The sequence below is a fragment of the Rhodnius prolixus genome, unplaced genomic scaffold, assembly GCF_049639745.1.
Source record: "Rhodnius prolixus isolate KJV_2025 unplaced genomic scaffold, Rpr scaffold_12, whole genome shotgun sequence".
In the NCBI taxonomy this organism is placed as follows: Eukaryota; Metazoa; Arthropoda; class Insecta; order Hemiptera; family Reduviidae; genus Rhodnius; species Rhodnius prolixus.
Window position 1 is genome coordinate 16,865,999 of NW_027411635.1, and position 16,999 is coordinate 16,882,997.

General features: G+C 32.5%; 1 long non-coding RNA gene across 1 annotated transcript in view; it reads right to left on the reverse strand.

Annotated features, from left to right (window-relative positions):
• Nucleotides 1-16,999, reverse strand: part of LOC141461662 (uncharacterized) — a 117,746-nt gene that overhangs the window by 37,842 nt on the left and 62,905 nt on the right. The window contains exon 2 of the long non-coding RNA XR_012462987.1: nt 14,565-14,609. This is a non-coding gene — a long non-coding RNA (uncharacterized lncRNA). The remainder of the gene's footprint in view (nt 1-14,564; nt 14,610-16,999) is intronic.

Sequence of the window (16,999 nt, forward strand, 5' to 3'; positions counted from 1 at the left end):
CTTGCTTTTCCTAAATCTATTTAATTTACAAAATCATATGAACAACAATGATTCCACATTGGATTAAAAGAAGATCCAAGAACGAGTCTCACTTAATGAGGCCCTAATCCACACAAAGAAAGGCAACTAAGGGCACTCCTGCAGGACAGCCACCTGCAGGGGGGGCTCACGTAGCGGTAAGAGAAAGCATAAAAAAAAAAAAAAATTAAAGGAAACGAATACTAGAAAGGGACAAAGCCTTAAAGAGATGGATGAAAAAGCAAAGGTGCTTGGCCCGACTTTGCTTCGCTCGCTGACTCCACAAATTAACTCCACCAAGCACAAATAATTGCTGGTAGATGTGCGTGAGCAGTGGACCAGACCAGGTTGGCAGCACCTTGTTTGCTTCACTGTTTACTTCACTATTTGCTTTCACAATAATTCTATTCAGCCAATTCTAAGTAAATAAGCTACAAACAGCAATTAGTTAGTCCTAGTTTGCCCTAAATATCTTATTTTCCATTTATTTACTGTTTTTTTAATTAATTAAAGCATAGTAATAGTGCCAAATATTCCAAATAGGATTTTTCAAGATGACATTATGTTACGAATTTATTTTAGGCGAGCTTTACGTCCAACTACCTAATTAGGTATCGTGTAAGGAGGCAACTATCAAACATACTTTACTACAAAAAAGTTCTCATATTAAACATTAAATAAAATCCAAGGCCTAGACTGGTGGGAATCGAACCTACTAAACCAACAATACACATCTTAGTTTTGCGGGTCTCTTCTCTAACCAACTCGGCTATAGTGGCGCCTACAAGGATTGTTTCAATTGAAATGTTTTTGTGATTAAGAAGCTCAATCTTTATACTGTTATTATTCAATTTTGGGACAGATAGGGAAACCCAAATTAGCGAGTGAGTTTCTATAATGGAAACTACTACATCATTTAAATACAAGTGAATCTATAAAATTAATTGTAAAATTTTATCAGAAAAATTCATTTAAATATAGTTCAGGATGCAAAGCAATCAGTAAAAAATCAAAATGGTGAATTTCACACAAATTTCGACGCTTAATATTAAAAAAAAAAAAAATAATTGTAATAAGAAAAATGAAAGTAATATTAGTATAGCAAGAATGACATACTTGATGGGCGATTGCTAAGCAACCCGTTATTGTTAGTTCTGTCTTTGTTTACTTGGGCAGCCAACCCCCGAGTAACTCAAGCCACCACACCACTCAGTGGTAGCCATTCATTCAGCCACTTAATTATATTATAGTTTATTTATTTTTATTTTTTTTTTAATTTAAGGCACGTCAATATCTGAGTTCATTGATGGTAGAAGCTGTTCAGGGAAAATGTATGTTCAACTAAAAATTATGTTATGCATCGTGTATATTAAGTTCCCCCTTCCCAAAAAAATGTATTTTTGAGAATAGCGCTTAAAAAACACTGTATTTTGATTTATGCTGGCCACAAATCCGGACAAAAACCCCATTAACCAACTTTTTTTACTTCTTTTTTAAGATCTGCATAGCCTGTTGTAAATACAAAATGAAAATTTTGTACGATTCTCTTTCAAAAGGTAAGCTAGTAATTAAAGATTTATTTAAGAAAACTTTTTTTGCAATTATAACAGTGTAGTTAGAATGTAGATGTTGTTTAAGGTTAAAATCACACTTGGAAGCTATAAGCATGAACTATGAAACCATAAAGCATGAACTATGAAACGTTTTAATGTTTAAATAAAAGTTGACCGTTAAACAATAAAAATTAAAAAAAAAGAAAAAAAAATACAGAACTTCGCTAATAATAGACATATGTAGCGTGTAATTATGGCATGATAATCACTTTGTTACATACCCAAGCCTGAAGCGTAACAGGAAGTCAGTAATGGTCAGGCTTCAGGGAGTACCAACCACTACACCAGAATCTCCAACATCTCATAACACTTCTGGCGTTGCTCACTTATTCCTTTAAGTCATTCACATTTATAACATAAATTAGAAACGGAAGTGTAACAAGTGTAAGAGAGGACAGAACGATTGAGAGAAGCGTGACGTCTCCAAAAAAATCCATTTTCATGAAAAGAATTAGAAAAAAAAAATTAAATTGATGTGAACCACTCACGTTTTTCTTTTCTTTCTTCAATTCTCGTAACGTTCCAACTTATACATTTTTTACAAACAACGAATTAAGAAGCATTTTGTATTGTTAATATAACTACGAATTAAGAAGCATATTATATTCTCAATATATATACGAATTAAGAAGCATTTTGTATTGTTAATATAACTACGAATTAAGAAGCATATTTCATTCTTAATATAATTACGAATTAAGAATCATATTATATTCTTAAAATAACTACGAATTAAGAAGCATATTATATTCTCAATATATATACGAATTAAGAAGCATTTTGTATTGTTAATATAACTACGAATTAAGAAGCATATTTCATTCTTAATAAAATTACGAATTAAGAAACATATTATATTCTTAATATAACTACGAATTAAGAAGCATATTTCATTCTTAATATAATTACGTATTAAGAAGCATATTATATTCTTAATATAATTACGAATTAAGAAACATATTGTATTGTTAATATCACAACAAATTAAGAAACATAATGTAGTCTTAATATAACTACTAATTAAGAAACATATTTCATTCTTAATATAACTACGAATTAAGAAGCATATTATATTCTTAATATAAATATGAATTAAGAAGCATATTTTATTCTTAATATTCATTATGTAAATTATAAAAATTGTAATAAACACTACACCAAAATGACTGTAGAAAATAAGTTTCCCTCTCAAGATAACCTATAAAACTTCCCAAGAAAATTAAAGAAAAATTAAAGAGAGAGAAAATTAAAGTGCGAGGCCTACCAATCCCATTTCACAGATTTGAATCTCTAAATTCTGAATTTTGGTAATTCATGACACTCGCCTTTATAACAATTTTAAAAAACACAGATTGCCTTTTTTTTTCAGTTTAAGAAATTCAACAATCCCGTTTGCATGTGCAGCATGACGAGCTTAACGTATGCCAGTGGGTGCTGCAATAACCTGTCCACAATGACGGGACATGCCCCTAGTTCCGTCTATAAATAGGTAACACTATACGCACTTGTAGGGCTAGGCTTGGTCAAATAGTTTACACAATAGTAATTGTTATAGCCTTAATACTATGTTCAGTTAACTCCCAAGCCCTTCTAGTGTGCAACAAGGATGTCTATTCTTTTTAGATGGTACCTGTTGCTTGAAGTAGATCAAATTCTTTGCTTCATTTGTGGGGGTGGTCTTTCATTACCCACAAAATTGAAATTTCTATCATGTTAATCTATTCATTTATTTCTTTCAGGTACTACCTGAAAGTTACGTAGAGATTTCTTTAATTAATGCTTTAAATAATTTTGAAATAGTTTTTGGGAGATTTTGGGGTGAGTAGTAGAAAATATCTTAAACTGTGCCGTAAAGTAAACATAGAAAATGATTCAAACAGTTGAATAATTTTTATTTTTAATTTGAGACGCTTCAACCACTCATCATTTTTGGCTGGAGATTTTTCGGTGCACCGCCAGCCTCATTTGCGAGGGAGATTTTGAATCAATTAGCCAGAAGATCGATTTTTTTTTTGTTAATTAATCTGTGATTTTCTAGAAAAATACTGAACGCAACTTATGCGGTTAAGGTTTAAAAAAACTTATTTAAGTGTTAAGAACGTTTTACAACCACGTAAATTGTAAGTGCAAGCCTTACGAGTCACACAACATCTTTACTTTATTATTTATTGGTGTATTTTATTTTATTTTAGAAATGGTGTTTTATTTATTTATTTATTTTTTTCTTTTAATAGCAGTGGACACGCATCACAACACTGGCAACCCATTCATCCGTCAAGATCTCGAGGTCACTGCGGAGCTCCACGACATCGCTTCGCTTTCCCATAGAGAAAGCAACTGTCTTCTTTGTGTGGCCATTCACAAAGCAAAATAACTAATAAAATTACCTCAAAAAAAAGCATATAAAGTCACCTCGGACAAGCCAATAAATGGTAAACTAACGTGTGTGTAATCAGGGAACCAAAAAGAAAGTTGCTCAATATTGATCTAATCACAACAAATAATAATAATAATAAAAATAAAAACAGCTAGGAACAGGATTAGCTATGCGGTTAGCGTATCTGATTCCCACGCGGAAATCCCGGGTTCGAATCCCAGCTGCTGGCCCTTAAATTTTTCTCTTCCTAGAAACTGTCCAGTGATAGGACAGTAGTGCTGTAACGAGAGAACCCTAACCAAAGGCTGGCAAGGCACTGAAAAAAAGCTCCAGGCGCCAATAACCTTAGATGTTGACGCACCTTTAATCATTTAAAAAAATAAAAACTACTTTTGAGATACCAGTAAGGTTGCATCTTCCGGCAAACGATTTACACCAAATTTGACTCTCGTAAAATATAATTCAATTATTAAAAACATCGTATAATAAGATGATACGGTATTTTGAACAAATCTCTAACATCAACAGTCCTCTTTCAGAATCCCGTTAAAATTCATTAATAACATTAATTATTCCCTTACTTTTATATATTATTCTTAAAATTAATTTTGTTTTTTAAACAAACAATCCGGTCCTAACGGATAGTTTAAATAAAATTAAAAATTGAATTAATGTGTTGATAAATAGTCTAGATTCGCTGATGAAAGTATTTATATAGAATAACGAAACGTTCGATTGAAGGAATAAATAAGAAAAATTACCTATTTTTTAGACTAATATGTAAAAATAAGGGAACAATACCAAATATAATTAATTGAAAAATACATTAGTCAATGAAAGTCAAATGAAATTGCTAATATTAATTTTTCATTGGATCTTGGATTTAACAAATGAGTTCACTGCATTTGTTCACTGCACACTTTGTGCTTGTACATTATTGTCAGTTTGTGCTAGAATTTAATTATATTTTATGCAAAATTCTAAGCGAAATTACGGAATTTAATACTAGAAATTTAGACTATTTTCTACTAAAAGTTGTTAATTAATGAAACAGTGAAAACTAGGGATGTTCAAAGTCAAATTTGAGAGGCTGATATAAAGCTGAAAAGTAAAAAAATAATAAGTTTGTCTGTAACGGCCTATTTCTAACCTCAGATTCAGCAACTCTTTCAGCAGCTGTTGAAGCGAAAATTCCATTTACCAGAGAAACTTTTTAGGTGAATTAAACATGGCTCACTCAACCATAAATATCCGCCACCTGCGGAGCAACCAATTTCCGGCGTAACAAAAGTTGCACGCTGATTTGGAAGTCTGTGAAATCACTTGAAGTGATTTTTGTTTTTTTCTTTAATCAAATAAATTATTTACTCTTTAAGCTTAACCTACCATCTTCACTATCACCGCAAACTAGAAGAAGGTGACACCAGAGTTACTAGAAAAGTAGAATATTTTTAGAAAATTCATCTATTTTTGGGCTCAGCCGGTTTTATAGCAGTTTTTATTTTAATAACGGTGAAACATTCAATTTATAAATTAGTCAGAAAGTAATTCAGTTTGAAGACTCGAACCTTAAAGAAATGTCGAAGCTTGAAGATCTAGAAACTTGAGAATGTTTCAAGAGAAAATTTAAGGATTTGCTCCAATGGACTTGCACACGGAGATTATGGGTTCAAAACCTGCCTAGCCTTAGATTTTTGTTTGTTTTTTTTTTCTTTTTTTGAAACCATTTACACCTGACTGTTCCGGCGATAACCAATGTTTACTGCATCGATATAACACTGTCCAAGCCGATAGTGTACTGTAAAGTGCTTGAAGTGTCAAAGAAAAACTTAGCAAACTTATTTTGAACTAGATCTACAGTCTATTGGGGGCTAGTGGTCAAAAACGTGGCTTTGTTTGTGGGAGATCCCCAGTTCGAATCCCGCGTATTACTACAGTTTATTAAAAAAGTATTAAGTATGATTTTTTAAGTAATAAAAATGACTGCATACATGGGATTCGAACTGGGGATCTCCCACTTACTTATAAAGCCACACTCTTGACCACTAGACCAACCCTGGCAAGATATTCTTACCGTAATCATAGTAGGTCAAGAAGTCTTGCATACTGAGTGCATTAAAATGATGTGATGATTGCTTTTATTTGATGATAAAATAAATGTATCCTGATTCACCCACAACCATTACATTACACTACATGTTTTAAAACCTTCAATTATTATTATTTTTTTACTTTGCGTCACAAATAACATTTTTTGCAGACAAAGGACCTCCCAAAACGTGTATTTCTGGTGGGAAATTAATATTGAAAACCGTTCACGAATAGATAAAATTGTAACTTTGATCTTAAAATATTTCGACTGATATTAGGGATATCGAAACGGGGTCAACGTCATTTTTCACATCTGTCCAAGCACAGATCACATCACACGGGTCTTTATGAAACCCCGATCAGGTTTTTGGGCCGTAACTCCCCCAAAAATGAAGACACAGCATCGGGGGTGAAAAATTTGAAAACTAGACCAAAAAAAAACATATAGTTTACTTCGTGGGTTTTTTTCGAAATTCCGCTTTCCAGTTATTAGCGATTGGTGCGTTTTAAATGGATCACCCTGTATAATATTAATAATAATCAAATGTGAGAATAACTTAATCAATTTGAAGGTAAATACTCAATCAGAAATACTGTAATGGACTTATACTTGATGGAAATTATATATTATATATATATATATATTTTTAAACATGGCCGATCTGTATAATTAAATTTGTTTCAATACACTTCTCAGGGAGAAGTAGAGATGTTCTTCCCTGTAAGGTTATTTTTCAGTGCAGTTACACAAACAGTGTAAAAGGTTAGAAAACGATTAAATATTATTAACATATTCAGTGCTTAATAAAAATCATTGACGAAGAAGCTACAGCGTTTGTATTGGATTTTAAGAAATACCCTAGTTCCTAGTGGACTGATACAACGGTACCCAGAGAATTGAACGAACCATCTTGTCACTTTTGATGCTTTTCAGCAAAGGATATAAAGGCTTCCTTTCAGTTTGCACAGCCGACGGTTCTACAGACTGCACGCCTCGACGGAGACAACGCTCACGTAAACTGAGTTCTTTTTTAGTTCTTTTTCCCATTACATTTTTATTGTAATGGAGGCACAAAAGTACCGTTACGAAAAATACGGTTCCAGTCACTTGTTAGTTCTATCTTCTTTTTTTTTGTATACTATAGGTAAACGACGGAGTTACAGTTCTTCTGGTAACTCTGATAATATTTAATTTCACTCAATATTAGCCGCGGTACAGTCACTAACTCCGTCATTTACGAATGAATAAGTTCTGAACTCAGGCAATCACAGGACATTGAAAGAAATGAAGTTGCGATGCAATATCGTAGAAGTTGTAGGTCAAATTGAACACCTACGCCATTCCTTCAAAACACATCTAAAATACATTTTTATTGAACTTATAAACGAATTGTTAGAAAATTCTAATAAAATGTTTGGAAATAAAATTTCTATCGCTGACCATCAAAAATGTATTCCAGATATGATTAGTACAAATTGAGACCCCAAATTTGGGAAATAAAACCACAAGAACAATAGTAAAAGTAGAATTGTTACATTGTTTTACCAGAAGAAACGTAATTTCTATTGCTAGCCATCAAAATGTATACCAAATTCGGTTAGTACAACTTGGGTCACCAAAATTTGGCAATAATACTCGTAGCTCAAAAACAATGGTAAAAGTATGATTGTCACCTTCTTTTACCAGAAGAAATGAAATTTCTGTCGCAGCAAACCAAAATCTATGCCAATAATGAATTATACAAACAGTGTCAGCTTAATTTGGAAGTAATATTTCATAAATAATGGGCAAATTTGGAATTATTACATAGTTTGACCAGAGAAAAAAATGGATTTTCCGTTACTGACAACCAAAATCTGTGACAATGATGGTCGTTAAAGTTGTGGTCTTTCAAATTTGTAAACAAAAATTCAAAAATAATGGAAGAAGTAGGAATTCTGACATAGTTTGGCCTGAAAAATGGAATTTCTATCACTGAAAAAATCCATGCGATTAATGGATATTGCAAATAGGATAAGGTTAATTTGGAAATGAAGTTTTGTTACTTGAATCATATTTATGAAGTAATAATTAGTTGGATTCTCGAGGTATAGTAATTTTAAACCGAGAAGCCTGGAGAAGTCGTATGTCTGTTCTACACGAGATATTGTTGAATGTGTAGGTGTAGATTGGATATTGTTGAATGCGGATTTTACAGCCCGACAAGCCAGAAGCCCAGAGTGGATGGCACCTGTCATTAGTGGACGGAGACAGTCCCGTTACGGCCCACTACAGCTCGTAATCTTTCTTTAATGCACCTTACCTTCAGCCAACCACCAAACTATGCGTTTTTCGTCTTCTTTACATCACACTATTTTTTTTTTTATGTCTTTGTTAGCAGGTTGGTCTCGCTGCTAGGATCGTTTAAGTTCTTTCTCACTGTGTACCAACCTTGCATCACTGCATTGTACAGTAATCTTTCTAAGTTTTTTGTTAGTATATCGCTTTTAAAGATACACGTCAATGAAGAATTTTACTGAACTGTCCAGTTATAATGTACATGGTATGTCTGGAAGAGCATTAGGAGAGTTTTTGGTTATGTGGTTATGAACGGACGAAGTATCTCAAAATAAAAATTTAAAAAAGTAAGCGCAAACTCGAAATCATTTTAGACACGGTAATTTGTATACTTAATTTGTCCGAAGGCATTTACTTTACGATCTTAGACAGTAAGATTGTACTTACAAAACGTTCATCCGAAGACTCAGAAGGCTGGACAATTTACCAAGTCCAATAAATTGGTTCTCTTCAATTCTGAATTGAAGTTAGAGGCGCTGATAACTCAGAAGAAGCATTTTTAATGAATAGCAATACTGTCTTACATACAATTAGGGAGGCCGTTGGAATGGGTCCCCCACAGGTTATGCCAAGAAAGATCTGGATAGGCAGCCATGAAAATCGGTAGTATAGATGGCGAGCACAAAGCTTTAATGGATAACGAAAGATAACTTTAGAGGCTGGTTTAAAGTAGGGACCAGGGCGCCAGGGAATCTATGATTTGAAACCATGCTCTCTTTTGAAACCTACCAGACAAAATGTTTCGTCGACTTTGGTCAACGACAGTGGCCTCTGATATCTTCTTTCAACTTAACTGATGGACGAAGTATCTCAAACGCAAAAACCATTGTTTTTGAGGTTTTATTTCCCAAATTTGGCGACCCAATTTGTACTAATCATATCTGGAACAACTGGGTTTAGTTCCTCCAAATCTATTACGAGTATTTTCGTTTTTGTTTGATTTATCATTTTATGCGTATTAACATAGAAGTAGAGGATCTCTTTCTTTAAAGAAATTAGGTCTATGAAATAATTAGCATCGGAGTTGTTGGCACGAGCAACTTGATCTAATAAATGCCTAAGATCAACTGATTAAGCATTCTACCACAAAATGAAAAACATACAGTTATATAAGGTGCCCTAATAAATTACCCAACTATCAGCATGTATGTATTTAAACTCATTAACTTCAGTTTAAATACAATTAGAACTCAACTGTAGCACTAGCTAGGCCTAATTGCTGCAAGATTGTGCCATTGTGTCAGCACAAAATACTATATAAAAAACAAAATCAAAGCAAAAAAAATCGTGTGCTGAATACTGCAATTCACATAGTTTTGTAACACTGCATTTCGAACATTCAGCGAACCTGTTTTGTGTTTTAAGTACTAAAATCTTTTATAATAAGGCTAATAATAACCCACAAATTTTCATCTCTTGTTTCATTTTTTATTAATAACTTTTTATTTAACTTCATCTCAACCAGAACGTTTCGATCCCAGAATCAGTGAAATTACTAAAATTTAACACGATCACAAAACTCCTTCTTACTGGGAGAAAGAATAAGTTACAACAATAAATTAATAAATCAAGGGCGAATATAAATGGGCGTAGGTTGGTTCAGTATGACGCCATAACAATCAAGATTCCGCTGCATTAAACCCGCAGAGACTTCGATCCGCTCGCCGGCCATGGCGGACCAAAATCATTACTGTACAGGGACTGCTCTGATATGGCAATTCACAAAGTTAATTAAACATGAACTTATTTATTTATTTATTTATTTTATAAAATTAAATAACTTTAATATTGCTTTCCTAAAATGGAACGTCCCTCATTGACGATCCATGCTCTTCTAAAACTTTTGCAAAATCAATATATTAAAAAAATAATACTGAATAAAACGATGTCAGGAGCGCTTAATTCAAAGTAGATCCTAAATTCAGAGCATCTGTAAACCTTACTGATATAATGTAACCATTGGTAGCCTTTAAAATGAAATATCAACTTTGAAATTACTGCATTTTTTTCAATTTTGTGATTTACTGGCTGTCTCTCTCATACATACACATATAATATACACACAGACTAACAGACCTCAATCCCACCCTAAACCTAAAAATAAAGACAACTCTAGTGAAAAGTGTAAATAACTTTGTCCATACCAAAAAGCTACACGAATATTAAGTCTCTCGTATAACAGCAAATGGAGGTGGAAAAAAATTAAGAAAATTCTAGTGCTACTCAAGGAAGAATAGTAATTTTTCTTATTTTATTTTATAGTTTTGTTGTGGAGAAAAGATTGGTATTGTAATTAGGAACTGAATAAACAATCAGACCATAAATTATTAGGTAAACGTTCCGATTTTTAGGAAATGACTGAAAGAAACTTCTAAACATTTGATTAATTACTCTACGTTCGAACTAAAGTAGCTTCAGATGAAGTATACCAATTTAATTCGAAACGCAGAGCAATAATAGAGACACATTTCAACCTTAAAAGTTCGTTGAAACCATTTAAAATTGCTCTAAGTTCGAACTAAAGTAGCTTAAGATGAATAGTACCAATTCTACCCGAAACGTAGTGCAATAATAGAGAAAAATTTCAAGATTTTTTGCAGTCATTATCCAAAAACGAACCATTTTTTCCTGATAGCAAGTGTAAGGCATAACTAAGGTTTCCAAAATTTGTTATAAATATGTTGCAAAATACAAAAAAAAACTTGCTACTAATCAAGCACTGTGTCTTTTATTGATAATCTTGATTAAAATAATGTTTATTTTCTGTGGTTTCAATACATAAGTCTTCAAGTTATCGATATTGATGGAGATTTATTTTCTACAGCAATAATCACAGAAAGCTCTTAGAATTTAGGGGGCGGAATTAGATTTTTTTTAAAAAAGGCGTCAATGATTCTTTTTTTTTAAATTTGAACTACACTAATCTTTGGTGTACCAATAGTTTGAAAAACCGTTTTTCTAGGGGAAAAAGACATTAATTATGCTGGGGGACTTCTCTTAAATGCAACTTTAACCTATTTTATGCAAATTATCACCTGCAACAATTAAATTTGTGTTGGGTGAACTGCATAACATCATCAGTAAACTTCTGTAGAAGCTAAATTCCCTTATTTAGGAGATAAATGGGTTGCTTTCACTATGAGGGCCTATTTCCTCAGGGCGCAGTTTAACGTCATACCCGGGACGATATTCAGTGTAAAATAAGCAGGCAATCAAACTGGCCAAATCTGGAAAGTACACCAAAATGAAAACTTGTTAACTTGGAGCCACTTTTGAGCAAAAATTCTGTAAAAAAAATTACGAATCCAGTTCTACAATGAAATCAAAGTTTCCCAAGTTATGTGATTATATAAATGATAAAACCGTAAATTATAATTTTAAATGCTACTTTAGAAGGTTATTTTAAAGTTATAAATCCTTGAGAAAATCTAACAAGTTTCTGTGGAAACCATTCAAAATAACTGTGTTAAGCCTTTTAACTTGGGCCAAACTAGTTTTAAGGGTAATTGTAAACCGCTAAAATTAAGTAAAACCATTGAACTAAAGATACATCTGAAACCCATTTTTGGTATCACACAGATAAAGATCATGCCACCCTCCAAAAAACCTTTTTTGACTTTTTGTAATCGTGCAGTTTTCCTTTTTTTTTTTCTTTTTTTTATTTAACACCGGAAATAAAATATTTCAAAGTCCCGTGAAGGTTCAATTGTGATACTTCTTTTAGGTGCCATCATGCAGATGAAACAATAAGTTTTTTATGGATTAAATACAACTTTAAGGGATCAATTATACATTCCTCCACCTTTAAAAACCATTTTCTATTCAAAACATTTCCTTGTAGGCACTTCTATTCTAATAAAAGCGATAGAGACACCTTTTTTTTAAAAAGTGCTTCCTAGAAGAACGTATGAAACTATTACGATTTAATAGTAACGGAGTTATAATGAGTTGTTAGGAGCTTAAAATGAAAACAAAAAAATGGCCGCTTGAAATAGACTTTCCCTGAAATATAGGCTTAGTTTTCCGCAACTCTATCGGAGTCTACACCACCACATTCCTTTGAAATCATTATATTAACAAGTTATTCTTAAAAAGGCTACAAAAATTGATGGCATTTTATTTACCAAGTAAAATTCACTGTACGAAATTGGCTTTCATCTACAGTTGAATTTTATTAAATTGTAAAGGTATTGCTTATGTATGACACAGTAAGATTTAAATTGCGAATATTCCGAATTTTCTTTTTAAAGGAAAAGCAATTGACCGTAATTTTATTCTCTCGAACTATTTATTTTTAGCTTTTGTACAGTTAATATTGATGCTAATATTATTTCCGTTGTTAAGAGGTAAAGCCTACCTGAAAAAGAATAGGCGTAACTTCACTGATGGCAACATTTAGTAAAAATTCAATGCTAAGAAAAGTAAAAAAAGACTCGAGAATAGAAATAGAAATCCATGTTTCTGATCAAATATTCTTTATTTAAGGAAAACCTTACAACGTCACTTTGCCAGTGAATTTAATTTAATAATATTTTTAAAATATCATTAACGAATTTGAAATTGAAAGAAAATTAAAAAAAAACAAAAAAAACGAGGGTTTCCCATTAAGCGGAACCCAAAAAAGAAAAACCAGTAAATTAAATACATTTAAGGCGGAGAAAAAGGTATCTCCTGAGACGATGAGTTAAGTTTCGAAGACCCAAGATTGTTTTCAATCTAACTAAGGCTGACATGACTGAGTTAGTTATAGGCATGATTAAGACATTGTGAAATAAACTAACAATCTCTATTCTTTTTTTTATGAGTGCGTTTTAAAAAAATTCAAGCAAAATTGTGCTTTTCAATGAAATAAAATAAATAAATAATATTTTAAATTAATATAAAATAAATGAAAAATATGTATTTATGATTTAATATTACATAAAACAAATAAAAGAATGTATTGTGATGAGAAAAAATAAGAATAATAATAAAACTTATCAAATCTCTAACCTTCCATGCAGGTGCAAGTTTGCTTCCGTGTACTCTGTGGGATTATATATTATTGAAGGGGAATCCAGGCTGTCTGAAGGTACCCCTAATATGTTGCAGGAGTTTGCGCGATAGAACGGCCACCTCCCCATCAAAGGGGGCCACCAACATGGCTCCGCCTCTAACCCTCACTTTAAAATAAAATAAGGGGTGGTCGCCATCTTTTGAAATCAAGGGAAAGGAGAAATATATATATATATATTCAAGGCTATAAATAAATAAATAAATATATAAAAATGCAATACAATAAAATAGAAATAAGGCTAAAATTAATTAATTTTTTTAATAAAACCAAAATTTTCATCTAAAACTTAATAAATCTGACGCTGTTCCTCTTGAATTTATTTTATACAGCGTTAAAACAGAAAATTATTTTTGGATAATGGAAAGCTAAATAGTTGTTTTTTGTTAAAAGAAAACCAAAAAAAAAAGGGTTGGGATATATTTATCCAATTTCCCAACATCATACAAAAAGAAAATTACTTAAAAATAAATATTAACAACTTAAAAACCCCCCCAAAAAATAGAAAATAATCAATAACAATAATAAAAAATAATTGAATAACTTTTCTTTTTGGTGGGAAAGTAATTTTAGAATATTTAACAAAAACAAAAAAATCTGTGTGGAAACTGTGCGTGAAAATCCAATAGAAGAGGAAAACTAGCGTTAGAAGGTTTTTAGATACGTTAGGTGGGGAGTGCTTGGCTTTAGATCGATGGCCCCCGTGCTTGTTCATGCTTGGTGGTAGCCGTTATATCTAAAACAAGACTGGCTTGGGTCAATATTGGCGCAATGCGGTACGTATTCTCCATAGCGACTAGCTCCATAACACAGTCCCTACCCCTTCTCAAAAATAAAATAATAAAAAAAAAAAAAATAGAAAAATCCTAGACCCGCCTGGGTCCTCTTCCGTAACCAGTTAATTTTATATTTTCTAAACCCCTTCTTTAACATTCCTTCCGCCACCATTAACAATTTACACACATTAAAATATATTTATAATCAAATCAGTGTTTTAAATCATTGTTCTAATTCATAACATTTGAAAAAAATAAAACAATTACTGTGTAAATATTTAATTATTTATGTACTCACCTTTACAACGATTGCAATTAAATGCATATGGAAAACAATGGTCATCTGCAAAAAACAAACAAAAAACTGGGGTTAAACACTACATAATTTTTCATTAACTGTAAAGATATGTTTTCCTGTATAAACATAAGAAGGGTTCAAAAAAAAAAAAAAAAAAGGATGAGTCAGGTATTTTTGGTGCAAACAAAAAGTTGTACAGAAAAACCCTTAAAATAATAGTATAAAGAAGAAGAAAATAACAAGACTGAGCTGTTGGTCTAGTGGTCAAGAACGTGGCTTTGAGTGTGGAAGATCGCCAGTTCGAATCCCACGTATGACTACTTTTTATTTGTTAGAAAAAATTGTTTACTCCTCAAAAAAGAAATAGGCGATTACTTTATTATCAAAACTTCAACCGAAAAATCCATTGATACAAATTATTGTTGTTCACAAACCCCTCTTTAACCTTCATTGCTCCGTTACATACCGTATAGCCCGAGCAGCCAGACCAGAAAAACCTTATTCTGGTAACCAATTCGTGTCCAAATTTTCCAAGCTAGCTGACTACATAAAACTTGATATCCTGAAAAGCCGCCTGGGTATTTCAATAAAAGTAGTTTTAAGATTTCAGGAGCTCAAAGAATTTATCTAGCCTATCTATCTGTAACTCTGTTATCTGTAAAGGAGTAACCCCATCACCAGAATCGTCCACAATGGACTTGGTATAAATTGGACCCTCCAAACGAAGATCAACCAGAGATCTAGGTGCCCCAGCCCAGGTATATAACCAGGCTCTCCTTTTAGAGGAAACCTCCCTGGGAATGGTTCCTCTTTCGGGCCACCTAAACCGGAAATGGAATCGACCACAAGATTCAAGGGTACCAGTTTTAAACCACACCAACATGGACTATCAAACAAGAGGGCCTTCATCACTTCAAATGAAACTTAATCTACCGCTGGAGCTCATGTAAATCTAACTTTCTTTCGCGCCGACTGGTGGCCTACCCATATTTCACATTTAGCAACAACTTATATAGAATGTACTCCAAAATTTCGCAATATCATTCAGCTCTTTTAGTTCCAGCAAGATTTCAAGTGTTACCTCTCCAAGGCAAAAACTGAAGAACTTTATGGGCATTGTACTTCATATACCCCCCATCAGTGTAGACCTCGTTACATTAGACTATCAATTATTTCGGCCGGTCGTTCCATTCTTTAAAGGATAAAAATCTAATAACTTCACCAAGAAGTCGAAGTGGAGTACAAGTTTCATGATCCCAATGTTAAAGAATGGTATGATATTAATAGATATAATAGATGGCTTCGTTATGGCTTACAACAAAAAATCACAATGTTTTCTATTGTAAACATTAAATGAAATATTCATAAAAGGTTATAAATACTTGTTTTTATTGAATAATCTTTTCTATATTCACCTCATTACATATTTACGTTAGACAAGGGAAAGTTTTGCTTTAAAATCGAATCCCTTTTTTCACATAATTAATTAACAGAATATTTGAAAAGAATAGACACATTCACTCATACAATGCTAATTTCAACATGTTTTATGTATGCAGCCACAGCGATAGTATGAGTACTGAGAACGGCCTTGGGATGGCACTAATAACATAGAAGAGAATTCCCGACTGACCACAAACGCTCTAGCGGCATCAAGCACAACCACTTCACAAACATAGCTCCTAGCACAGAGTTGGCGAACAACGGCGTGACAAAATTTAGAAAAACCAAACTTAACTCAGTGTCACATATATTCGTAATTTTTCTGATATTTACAACCAAAGTAGAAAAAAAAAAAGAATTATTAAATGACCCACTTCATGATCATTGATCTGAGGAAAGTTTGCTGCATCCTTATTCTCAAAAAATACCGTAATTTCTTCTAAGTACTTCACAAATTGGCTATATTATTTAAAAATATATAAAAATTGTTTGTCTCTGTCGATGCCTGCCCCCCAAAATGAATTCGCATGCCATAGGTACGCCATCACGAGTATTAGTGCAAACGAGAACCAAATTTCATGCTAATACGTTGTTTACAAAGGGAGATACAAGGGGCACAATTTCAGAGCAAGTCATGACCCAAAAACATTTCAATTCTCAATATCTTCTCAAATTATGGATCTGTATTCACAACAAAACTATAGCTAATAACTGAGAAAAGTATAGCGTTTATAATGACTAACTTTCATATGAATACTACAGTTGTTTACAAATGGTAATATAGGGACCCAAATTTAAAGCAAGTCATGACCCAAAAAAATTTCAACTCTCAATATTTTATCAACTTATCGATCTGTACTCAAAAAAACTATAGCTTATAACTGAGTAAAGTATAGTGTACAAGAGAACAAAATTTCATACTAATAAGTTGTTTACAGAGGGAGTTACAAGAGGCATAATTTCAGAGCAAGTCATGACCTAAAAAAATTTCA